Here is a 12,465-nt window from a genome sequence, read left to right as displayed (position 1 = left end):
CGGGACCATGAAACATGTTTGGATTTACAATTAGTCCAAGAGTATGAGCTCCAGTTATCAGTTCTAGGTCACAGTGAATGAGAAGTGATTTAGAGAGCCTACACGTATTCACAAATGCACATACCCACCCCAACCAAAAACGGGGGTCAGCGAAAGTCATGAGTAGGCCCCCCGCGGCTACTACCAGGCTTTTCATTAGCGAGGAGGCTACTCTGCCCTTGAAGCTCTTAGTGTTAAATGCCCAAACCCAAGGGGAAGAAAAACCCAATGCCACACATACTAAATAAAACACAAGGTAAGAAAGCACCAAGTTAAAATCCAGGTGTACATCAGTGATGTCCAGGTCCCTAGTAAACTAAAAGCATTTGAAGTCACAAATTGCAGAATACAACTACTTTAGGAAATAGAAGTATCATCATTGCAAACCAAGTCTATAGACCATCTTGACAAACACTGAGCATCTTCGAACCCTAACAGGTAACCTGAAAATGGAACAATACAAATGGTTCAACTATGTGGTACAAATGCATGTTATTTTAGTTCATTACAGCTACGGTAGCTGCATCATAACGAGAGCCAAAATGTATCCTGGTTTGACTGACAATTGCTGTAACTGCATAATGCACTATCCTGCAGAAGGCACATTGGGTTCTGAAGGCTTTTAGCATGGCTAACCTCCAGGCCATTCTAGTGAAACCGGAACAATGCATTTGCTAGAATCCATTCCAACTTCACTTTCTGCTTCCCACTGAAGTCCACTGCTCCTCTCATACCTCCTAAACGCTCCAAGGACAACTAACCTTTTGACTTGTATTGAGTACTTAATGACAGAAAAAAATAGTCAATACGAGAAGTACTTCCCTATTTAAAGCCAAATCTTGTGTGCACCTCCAAGCTTTTAGGCACTGCCCACAGTTTTAAGGTGGAGGGTAAGCATTCGACCTAGAGCAGTAGTTTCCCTCCCTCCTTTTTCTGTTTCAGAGCTGTGACCAACTACTGTAGTATTCCACTTTGGTTTATTTATCTGTTGCAGTGATGGACTCTTTATTTGGTGCTCCCGTTTCACTGCGAGTATTTTAAGCGGGTAGCTGCCTGCGTTTCCGTTCCTCTCATGTCGCTGACATCCGTGTTTTTCTACTTTATTGCAGAGCTGTCTTCATTTACCTCTGCCTCCTAAAATAAGCTTATTTCAGGAAAGAAACACCCGGTTGTTCAGCTCACAAAAGCCTCAATATGCCCTTTCTGGTAGAATGTAGCTAAACCTAGAGGCAAGGATGTGAAACTTGCTTAGCCTTGCAGCTCATCTAGAGTGTCTCTCTCTCTCGGACCCCACCTCTGCCAGCACTCACAACAAGACACATTGCACAAAGGACACTGCTTCTCTTTTATTGGGGCCATAAATCTTCTCAGGCTGCTCTGTGAGGCAAGAATGCTTGCAGGACTTTTCTTTCTGTTAAAATGAAAAGAACACACTTTTCTAATTTTCCCTCAACAAGGTGAGGCGCACGGGTGCTATAAACCACATTAATTTGGGGGTTTTACATTCTGTGTGCCATGTAACCAGTGTTACAAAGAGACCACTACATGGACCAGGTCTACTGAAAAGAAAAAACTATAACTAGCTTTCACTGTTACAGTCACAAGATAGTGAAGAACACGGGACGTTACAACTAGGTGAGAAATTCAGTTGAAACATTACACAAAAAAAAACTGAAATTCAGTTGCAGTTAACTCAAGTAATTCACCTACCTAAGCACAGTAATGTCAAAGTTATTTCAGATGTCAGTGCTATCAATGATGTAAAGAAAATGTCATGACTCATGTAATACGTGAGGTCATGACTGCATTGTGAGGATGCAGGTTAGTTACTTGAGCTAACTAAAACTGGTGAAATGCAATGGCTTGCATTTAAAACGTTACGATTTAACAGAAATTTCCACCCAACCTCACTAACCTTTCTCTGTCCTGTACCAAACTCCATGTATCTGCCCAACACTCCCCAAACCCCTTTCAAGGTTGGCTGCAGGCCTGGAAAGAGTACACCCCCTCTAGCTCAGAGAAGGAGAAGTACTACATGCTTGGTCTTAACCATGTCCTTCTGAGACATGCAAGACTGCCACCACGCCCTTACCAGCTTATTACTAGAGACACAACACTGAATTTCAATCTGCATACAAAGCATGGCTTCAGAAGATGCTACTCTGTGACAATTTACAGGAGGTCTGGCTAAAACTTTAAGTCGCAAACGTGTACCCAAACCCTTGGATGAGGTGGTGCCAGGGTTAGGTGTGGTATTTTAGTCACAAACGTGCCAGACAACGCGTTACTAGTTGTCTTGACTGGGTCAGAGAGTGTTAACGATTCCTGATGCATGACTTTCCTAGGGCAAAATTGTTCGAGCAACTGAGAGGGGTGGGCTTTCGGACTGTGAAATATGCGATTAATATTACTCCCCTAAACATAAGTAATTACATGTACACAGAACTCTAACCAATCTTCTACCTGTACTGCTTTAGAAATACATCAGAAGTTAAGGCACAGCAGCAACTACACAAGTCACGCTTATTGCCAAGCAACCACAAGGCAAAAAACGCAAACCGTATACTCGTCCCTCCTTACCTGAATTTCCAGGTAGATTCCGGTTTAAACGATGTACCCAGCAGTTAACACGTTTTCAATGTCCTAACAAAAAAACTCCATCATCAGAAGTGACAATTTACTCCACAATTCTGTTTCAGGCTTCCTAAAGCAGGAAGCAGAGAAAACTAAACTTAACAGTGGATTGACAGTTACTGACATTTCCACCAGACATACAACTAGTAAAAGTCTTTCTATTGAGAAAATCGTTCTGATAAAGCTGAACTGTCCAGCTGAGAAGAGTATACATTGCACCTGTGATGCAATGAAACATATGTATATAGTTAGCCTCTGCAGAGGGATACTAATCCTTGTTGCATACTACAATTTGCATGCGTTAGCTTATCTATTTTTTGTTTTGCACTACGTGTATCTGATACTTTACATACTAATCGAAACCTCCCCAACCTTACTGTTGGGCTATCAAATGCTTTGCTAGATCAGTTGCTAGCTAAATGCTCATTGTAATATACCATTGTAAGATTCTTGTAGAATGACTAATCTTTCCAAAAGTGCAGTCGGGTAAAGAGTCCTTCCAACGGGGGGTGGGGAGGGTGCAGCCCATTAGGAGACTGGGCCGCCGAGGCCCGCCAATCCCCTCTGCACTAGTTGTGTGGTGGGCTGGCCTGCGACTTCCGCTCTCATGCCTCGGGAGGGGGGGGGGGGAGAAGTGCTATTTTAGCCCCCCCCCCCACCACCCACAAGAAGGCTCGACCTTCTTTCGGTGGCGCGAGCACAAAACAGTTTCTAACCGCATTAGATTAACAGTCGGCAGATGTGGTCGGTTTAAAGAAAGTGGAAAGACTCCAGACATCTTCGTACCAATGAACACAAACTTACAGTACTTTCGTCAGTCAATACACTTCTTGTGAGAAGGCCCAACATCCCATCTACAGCCCCAAAATTAATAAAAAGGCATCAGATGCCACCGATCAAATTTCATGAAAAAGGAAATAGTCATTCCTGATGCATGAAGCTGGCAGCTTGACCCATTGGAACCCAGGCAGTTGCTCTACACTTCAACCACCATTATTAACGTTAGGCTTCAGTTACTAAGATTGCCGAATCGGTTCATTCGCACATTCAAAAAATTATATGTAGCAAAATCAAACCTGATCGGGGGGGGGGGGGGGGGGGGGGGGGGGGAGATTGCCCATTCAATGTGCAGACTAGAATAACGATAGGATTGGATTGTTTAGATCAATAGCAGCTGGATAAACAAAACGTTGCAGTAATTCAGACAGAAGCCAGGCCAGTGGGCTAGGGCGATCTGGCCTTAAAACGTATTTGAACTGTACGGGAAAGAATATATGTATATTTATTAACTTAACTGCCATTCAGAGTTTTACACCCTAGATGGGGAATTCTTTACATGGCGAACCTTTCACAGGCAAAAAAGCGCTATATTTTTCCAATAAAGCTACATTCTATTGGCGCTCTCGTCTTCTTGCGAGCTTCCAGAGATAGCATCAGCCCCTCCAAGTTGTGGAGTTCATTGAAACCACAATGAAGACTTCCATACCATGCATGGTGGCCGCGTCAGCATGCAGACTTCAAAGTTCCTCGACAGAGAAGATACATACACCTAACCACTCATCTCAAAAGGAAGGCCAGCATTTCTCATGTCAGCTGTACATGCGGGATGAGCACAAACAACCCAGGACTGGTCAAGCTTTAATTTATAGACGAACAGACATCCGATATTCAATGAAGCCAAAAGGTATATTAGAACCAAAAAAAAAGTCGCTGAATTAGTGCGAGGGTGGGTTGGAAGAATGCCTATTCCATGTGCAGCCTGGAGTTAAATGCAACCTCTTAGACCAACCAAATGACTTAAGTTACAGGCAAAGTGCACATTGTAGAGCAAGGCCATCAAGGTATAGGCGCGCATGGAACACATTTAGATAGCGAGCAATATGTGGCCACCACTTGTGACATCGGGGAAGACTATCTAGGCTCCTATTCCAATAGACAAACGCAATTCGCAAAAAGATGCACGTTCAACTCTATGCAGGTACGTAGTCCTTAAAGCACAATTGGCAATAGCAACTTCCATGCTGTACAGCCTATTCTATGGACATTACAAACCGGGAATAAAGTTATGTTTCTAAACCAGATCGTGCTAACTGATAAACCACGCGTGATTGCAGTGTTTCGTAGCAGGCTACTAAGCCTACCACTTCTGCAGTTCACGAATGCAAAAAGGGTACGGGTTGAAGTGACCATAGCGCGGAGCTCAGTTGTAGATAGCATCTTAACGGGTTGGTAAGAAGAACAATGATGGACCGGTTCACAGGCTGCATATACAACCAGTCAGAATTGTTGTCTCAGTCACTGAGGTCCAGGTTTAAGAACCGTTAGGTCTTCACGTCTCTTAATACTCTTCATTACCTATTTTCTTTGACAGTTGTATTACAGAGCTTCCATGTCTGTACTGCCAAATATCTTCTACCTACGTGAGTTTGGGAAATTAGAGGGGTTTCCTATGGGTGCTTAGTCTGAGGGTGGATTGTAAGAAGTACCTATCCCAACTACAGCCTTAAGTGAAAGCCAAAAAAAAAAAAAAAAAAAAACACACCATCCACAAAACTGGTAAGAAGCAGACAGGATAATGTGGGTTTCACACATTTGGCTGTAGCATTCGAGATCCTTTGTAACTACCCAGTTCTTTTTGTCCCCGCCCCCTCCACCAACACCCCCACCCCCACCACCAAAAAAATACCGTTGCAGATCATTTTTAAGTCTCGCCTGAGGCAGCACATCCATGGTAGCTTCGGACATGGTAGTTTACAGTGGGTTTAAAGCCCACCCGTTGCTCATCACTGGTTTGCTTCACAGTCATTTTATCTGCTCATTTCCAATTTGTTAACATGTATAGGGAATTCATGTCCACTTCCTGTGTTTGACCTTCCCCTGAAGCACAGCCAAAGTACTTGTGTCAGTCCACTGCTTGCAATGTGGGACCCGCTTTTTCACCCTCGTTTTCTGGACGGTCTCTGTGCGAATGCAGGACACTGTTGTCCCGGGTCCCATTCCGGCTCCATGCGTCCAGTATTTATAAAAAATAAATAAATACTAAAATGGCTATGATGCAACCGGCCATCATGTCTCGTAGGTGCGACCTTATTAATATTGCCAATTACTTTTTATTGAGTCCAATGTAGAGAACAGCGAAAAACTAGAGGTAACATTGCTAGTAGTGCCTGCATGCTGTGACCTCTACAAGTACGTGAGGACAAGTCTTAAATTATTGCTGTGTAGGAGTCGTCTTAGGCATTACTTGGCTTAAGTGTGATGTTTGAATCCATTATCACGTCAAAGTGTTTCTCCATTTCACTCGATGTGGATGGCCGTTATTTTTAACTAGCCAAATGGCTACACTTTTGTCAAGGGAAGCGCCGAGTACTTCCGTTTTTAGTTCTATTAAGTTGAAGACTTCCTTAAAATCCATTGATTAACTGCCATTTGTTATCCCAGATGCGTAGACATCCATTCCAGTTTTAAAAGTGCGTGCTGAAGCTACTTGCGTCGTGGCTTTATCTGAGCAGGTTTATGATTATGTGAGACTAATGCGATTTGTAGGTCCAAAATGCAAGACTTCATCTAACAGGTATGCTATAAATGGGATTTCTCTCTGCCATCTACAGACTCGAGTCACACACATCACGTTGCAATGTGCAAATCTAACAAAAGTTAAGAGTTGCATGTTCAACTATAAGTATATATTTACACGTCTGGCTGTTTTTTGGCGAAGGGGGCAAACACCAGATGTTTCTACCCAAGATCCACCCAACCACTCGAAAAGAGATCTGAAGTCTTCAAATGCAGTGTACGTCGATGAAAATGATACTGCAAAATAGGACTTCATGCATAAAGAATTAATAACGCCCGGGCAAACGACTACTCAAGCAAACAAACAGTCCAAGGGGAGACACAAATGAAGGAGAATCGCAAGCACCCACACCCAGGACCGCTTTAATGCCTCCCTATTTAAATAGTTGTTCAGGTGGCTAAGCATGGGTTGCTTCATACACTGAAGGACAGCAAGAAGATGCTAATGACATGTTGCAGCATCAGTCGGCAATATGTCGTTAAGGGGTAAATTCACAGAAGCATGTTCTGTTATGAGATTTGCATTCAAATGCCACTTCTGCTTAATCCCTTCTACACCCGTTAGCATCAACACATTTTCTCGACTGTTGAATCGAGTAACACTCAGTACTGACTCCTATTGCAACTAAACAAATGTTTAGTTTGTAAAATGGCCGCCTTGAGATAGCAAGTAGGGCTCACTGTTGATCCTCCACGCAAACAAGTCAATACACCCGCAGCACTTGTGTGTGTTGTAAGTTAGAGAATTCAGAAATGGAAAGCAGATAATGCAAAGGATCAGAACAAGTCAAACAAATGAAGAAAAGATTGACAAATGAAACTAGCCCTACTCTCCCGACCGCAAGATACAAGAACAAAACGAAGTGCCTTCGTTGTAACAAGACTCAGTCCTCGCTGAATGGTCTTAGGTTGGGGGGGGGGGGGGGGGGGGGGGGGTCAGTGCCTGGCATTCACAAGCCAGAAGCATTTCTAGCGCCATCGTCAGCTGCAGTATGGATGCAGCGCTTTCACGGCCTGCATTGAAATGCCCACTATATGAAGAGTGTTACACCGACTACTGTGTCCGGTACATAATTCCTCTGTTGAGTCCTCCCATACGTACACTTCAACAGAAAGCCGGAAATCCGGGCAACAATTAAGGAATTGGCTGCGTCAAAGCGCAAAGGACACGGTAATGGTCTCTATGAATACCCTCTTCTATAGAAGGGAGCTAGTAAAAGCTTCCCGTTCACTTTACAGAGAATCGTGCACAGACGAATGATTCTTCCGTTTATTACCCACCAATCCCATAAATGGTACTCGCAGGAGTGGCCATCGTCTTTATTGCCATTTCTCTGCTAAATTTCCTTCCATAAGTTTTTGCTGTCAGCCAGGGAGCTACAAGATTTGCTGCATGTGGTCTGGCGGTGCGCCCACGATCAACAAAATTCGTCTAAGATGATTGGCAACAAACGTAGAGTTCGAACAGCAGCATCTTAAAAGTGTAGTATTTACGTGTATTTCCTTAAACGTTACTTGACGTATTTAAAAACACTAAGGAGAACTTGTATGTATCTGCGTATTTCTCAGACTTGAAGTGTTGCAAAGAAACTTGCGTTTATGGTTCTCCACTGCTAACCCCGACCTTCATACAGCTAGTACATGAACACGGCAGACGGAATAAGCCTCTTTCTACACTAAACGTGGCAAAAAAAGTATGCTACTCGCAAGCAATGCACTGAACAGGAATATGACAACAAATATTAAGGGTCAGTAACCTGGCGCTAAAGTGTGGATAAAGTGTTCCCAAGTTCGCAGAGTAGTCTTAAAAGTAAGACCAGATTACTTTTGTTCATAGAATCAACTAAAGGCTGGGAAAAAGAATTCCATACAAAGCGACTCAATGAAAAGGATCCAATGAAGCAGAAACGTCGCTTTATCGACTCCAACACTAATATATTAACCCAACTTAATATACGGCTCGCGCAACGTTTAGATAGTCCGTATGGGATGCGATAGTGCCTGCACAGACACATGGTAAATAAAGTTTTAATATGAAATAAATAACTCCACCAGCTCATTGTTTCAAGTACCCCAAACAATTGACCAAGCAAGCTTCTTCTATCATCAACTAACAGTGACATACATTGGGGTAGGGTCGAATGTTTACCTTTGGGAAAAAGCTAGTGCACTAGCTACCAAGTCATTTCCAATGCTCTGCATTGGAAAGACAATGACTAGATTATCCCTTAGCCGACTCCCGATCAGGCTGGGTATGAGAGCCCTCCTAATGGGGTTGTTTTCAAAGATGCTACAAAGAACAGCAGGTCTACTTACTCTGAAATGGTTGGCTTTCTTTAATGACCTAATTGAATGGTAATGCAGGAAGGATCGCTAGAAACCAAAGTGCTGCAATAGGAAGTTTGAGCCAATCTTGAAAATTCGAGATGTAGTCACATAGAATTTTTGATATTCAAAAAAAGTACCTGTACTATCTGTACAGGCCCCCTAGCCTTCAGATGTAGACAGTCGCCCTGCACCGCAACATATACAGTACGTTTCGCAACCCATTGGGTTGGCAGACGTCTGCATCAAATCCCGATGCTCATGTAATATTTAAGATGAGGCTACCACTACAAGTCTTGATTACTTCCTAAAGAAAAAGAAGACAACCCACCCACCCCTCATTTTCCAGTCCACAGTGATTAAGATCTCATTGGGTTAATATGGGTTGCCGAGGGACAGAAGTTAATGCAAGTTCTGCAACTAGTTATAAACAGTTACCCAATGTAGCCTTCGAAATTCAAATGAGACCATCCATGTTCTCATTTGAATTAACTTATCTGCGTGGAGCAAACATGAAAAAAGCTGCATGTTTTTAAATATCTTATAAATCAATGGCCTATCCTATAACAACCCCCCTCCCCCCCCCCACACACACACACAAAAAAGCACGTTGCCGGTCACAAGAAGTGACCTATGTATTCAGGCTCAGTTGTCACTGTGATAGGACGAAAACTGCATTTGTATAAGGTTTGTCACTGTACAAGATAACAAAGAAGCTAGAACACGTAACGGATTACTGTACTAACCAGCAGCACTGGGATGTAAGTATTAGTCCACCAATTAGTAAGTATAATGAGTCCAAATACACCTAGTCACTCGCTGCCTAACGCAACCAATCAGCCCATGTTTCACAGGACATGCCAGCTTCCAATTTACATACGGTAAACACACTAGGCATTATTCCAGCACAGCGTTCCTGCTGTTCAGGGGACAATTATGTGGGGCAAATAACGTCATTAACATAACCAGGTGGTTTCGTGTTGGACATTAGTGTCCATCACTCACCCAGCCAAAACACTATACTGTTACAAGCCCACAATTGAGCCCAGGGGCGTATCAATAGTGCTCCAGAATCACGAGGTCCATCACAGATATTCAAGATAACCACAAAAGAAATCGGTTTACACTAATTCCATACCAATATCTACTAACAACGGCAAGGGTTTAACATCTTAATATGCTTAACTTAGATAGGTGTCCCGCGTGGCTTGGTGCCGGAACAAAATTCGAAGTAAAGCAAAAAAATAAATAAGATAAAATTAAGGACCAAATGCCACCACCGTTGACTATACCACCAGAGATCCACCAGCCGCCAAGGTTACTAAACGGAGAAAAGGCACGGACTTCCCAAGTTTCTGACCTAAACGCGCAGCAATGTTTCATCTTCATAACGTTACATTTGCTTTGACGTATCAAAAGAAAACAAACATTATCCGCCACCACAAATAGAAACATTGTACGATGCCTCGCTGATTCCAGTATGTTAAAAACTCTAAAGAACAACAGTTTGGGAGTACTTAAACACACCAAGATCAACGACATGCAAACAAGAAACAAATAATGGTTGTTTCTGCGCACAAAGCCAGGTGTATGCAAATTAGACGCGTTCTGGCCCCGCGCCCCACCCCCAAAAACCAAATTGTAACAATGTATGAAGAATGGGCTTCCCACGCACAACTAGAAACGTGCAACACACGGTGGACCTAAGAAAGGGTCATGTTACGGGTCCCACGTGGTTCCTATATGTATTTTTACATAATAAGATAAGTTAATAAGCGCAAAATACCGCGCAACTTTCTGGCACACTGCGAACAGCAACTGACTGCAGATAAATTAACTGAACGCAGCAAGAGACACTGACTGACAAATGAGGGAGGGACGGATCATGGCGTACGCAATAAACCTATGCGCCTTTTAACAACTACAAGTTATTCATTGAGAATTAATTGCCATACTAGCAAAAACGCAAACACGACAATAGGTTATTGTAGAAAAAAAAACTAAAAATTACTCAAAAGCAAATACATTAACAGCAATTTCTTACCAGGAGGGATAACCTGGAAGTCTTTGCAATTTAGGCTACAAAAAGAAAAATCAAACGCGTCAGAAATATTGTTTTAACTGCAGGTATCGCAACACTAAAGAAAAAAAATAAAGATGCCCTGTAGACATCCATACGTAAAGTTACCTTAAAAAATTATGAAATTTACACTTTGGTAAACAAATGCCTGAGACAGGAAGTGATTGCATGGAGTGGGGTGGCTACTCCAAGTAAAGAGGATCGGGGCGCACTGCTGCGGAGCCTGAAGCAGGACGTGGGCATGCCCAGCTCCATTCACAAGTCACATTCCTTAGGGAGGGGGGGTTGGGGGGCCTGGAGAGCACACGCAAGGCCTGGAGAGACTCACCCGAGAACATGAATACAACAAAACAACCACAGCCTGACCAAGACACGGCCACGTCAAAACAGAAAGCTCGGGGTGCGTGCTTCGATATCCCAAACCAACGTTGGGAAACTTTCCCCAAGGATACTTAAAACAAACAAAAAAAACTACAGAACCTTCTTCAAATTAGTTAAAGGGATTGGGCGACGGACATTAAGATTACCAGCAGAAAGATCGGTGCAAGACCACGTACAACCGGCTGGAATTTCGGGTGGCAGTGAGGGCAACTCCCGACGTTACTTACACTAACCCGAGATCCCCACAAGTCTCTCATTCGAGCTACAAAGGAATGTGACAAGAGCCACTTTAACGCACCCATCGTGGAACCTAGAAGAACGTCCGTTACATTAGAGATAATCGTGCACCATTGAGGAAGCTTGCACATTTTACGCAACCGGGACTACCTGCGGTCTTCAGACAGACCTCAAAATGTAAACATTATCAAGGCAGGAGAACCGGAAATGCGTAACAAAAGGAGTGAAAACTACATTGTGGTAACTAACGCCAAACCCTACACTATGATAAACCCCCTTTCTAACACCAACAAGTTTACCGCTGGCATTGACTAACCAACCTCGCTCCTATCTCCGATACCCACCGTGAGCTCGCGAGCAGTCGGCAACCCCTCGCCCGAACTGATTTTCACCCTACGAAGACAGGGGAAAGAAACTGCCCTTACCTGAGCTTCGGAAGCTCTCTCCGGCCTCCGCCGCGACGCTCGTATCCTCCAACACCACCTCCCGCACAGTAAAAAATAACAAACGCCCAATCCCGACAACGGCTCCACAAACCGAGAGGCTTAAAATGGCGTCGCACACAGACTTCTTATAACAGGCGCAGCACTCCTCTGTATCCTGCCGCCGTCGGTACCTCCTCCCGATACTATCCAGAGGAAGGGCCAAGAGAAAGGAAAAGAAGAAAGTAGTGCCCAACTGTACTTTTCCAGCCGAAGCATACACCCCACACACAGCGGTGTCCTCAAAGGCCGCTTTCCGCACAACACCCCCCGGAACAAGAGACCGGTGGTGCCTCTTTTCACCGACCTGGAGTTCACCCTGGGCGAAGCTGGGGGGGGGGGGGGGTTCGCGGGCGGAGTGATACCACTTTCTGTGGTGCAGTGAGGCGACCAAACAAACCTATAGCTGAGGTTGGAATGCGAGTCTCGGGAGAAGGAGGTGGGCGGGGGATCTTTAAAGGGCTAGCAGCCTGGGCTGGGAAGTGCCTCACAGAGGGGCTGCGTGAATTCCCCCTCCCGCCTTGGTCCTGCCCGAGGGGTGGGCGGGGCAAATTACAGTCTGACTGTACAAGTTGCATGTGGGAAATGGGTGCCTCCCCAGGGAAGTCGTGCGGGACATAAACACAAGAGTTCCACACCCAAGGGAAGCAGGAACCTTCGTCGGGATGGGCAATGCATCCTTCGGTTGATGGTTCAATCCTGCACCATTCG

At 44.2% G+C, this 12,465-nt stretch overlaps 1 protein-coding gene across 1 annotated transcript in view; it reads right to left on the bottom strand.

Moving 5' to 3' along the window:
• Window positions 1-11,834, bottom strand: part of CTNNB1 (catenin beta 1) — a 60,038-nt gene extending 48,204 nt beyond the window's left edge. The window contains 1 exon segment of the mRNA XM_069211485.1: window positions 11,698-11,834. The gene's annotated coding sequence lies outside the window, so the exon portion shown is untranslated.
• Between the last annotated feature and the right edge of the window lie 631 nt (window positions 11,835-12,465).

Source organism: Pleurodeles waltl, chromosome 10 (assembly GCF_031143425.1).
Source record: "Pleurodeles waltl isolate 20211129_DDA chromosome 10, aPleWal1.hap1.20221129, whole genome shotgun sequence".
NCBI lineage: Eukaryota > Metazoa > Chordata > Amphibia > Caudata > Salamandridae > Pleurodeles > Pleurodeles waltl.
The sequence above is the reverse complement of the archived record's forward strand: the minus strand, read 5'-3'. Positions and strand labels throughout refer to the sequence as shown.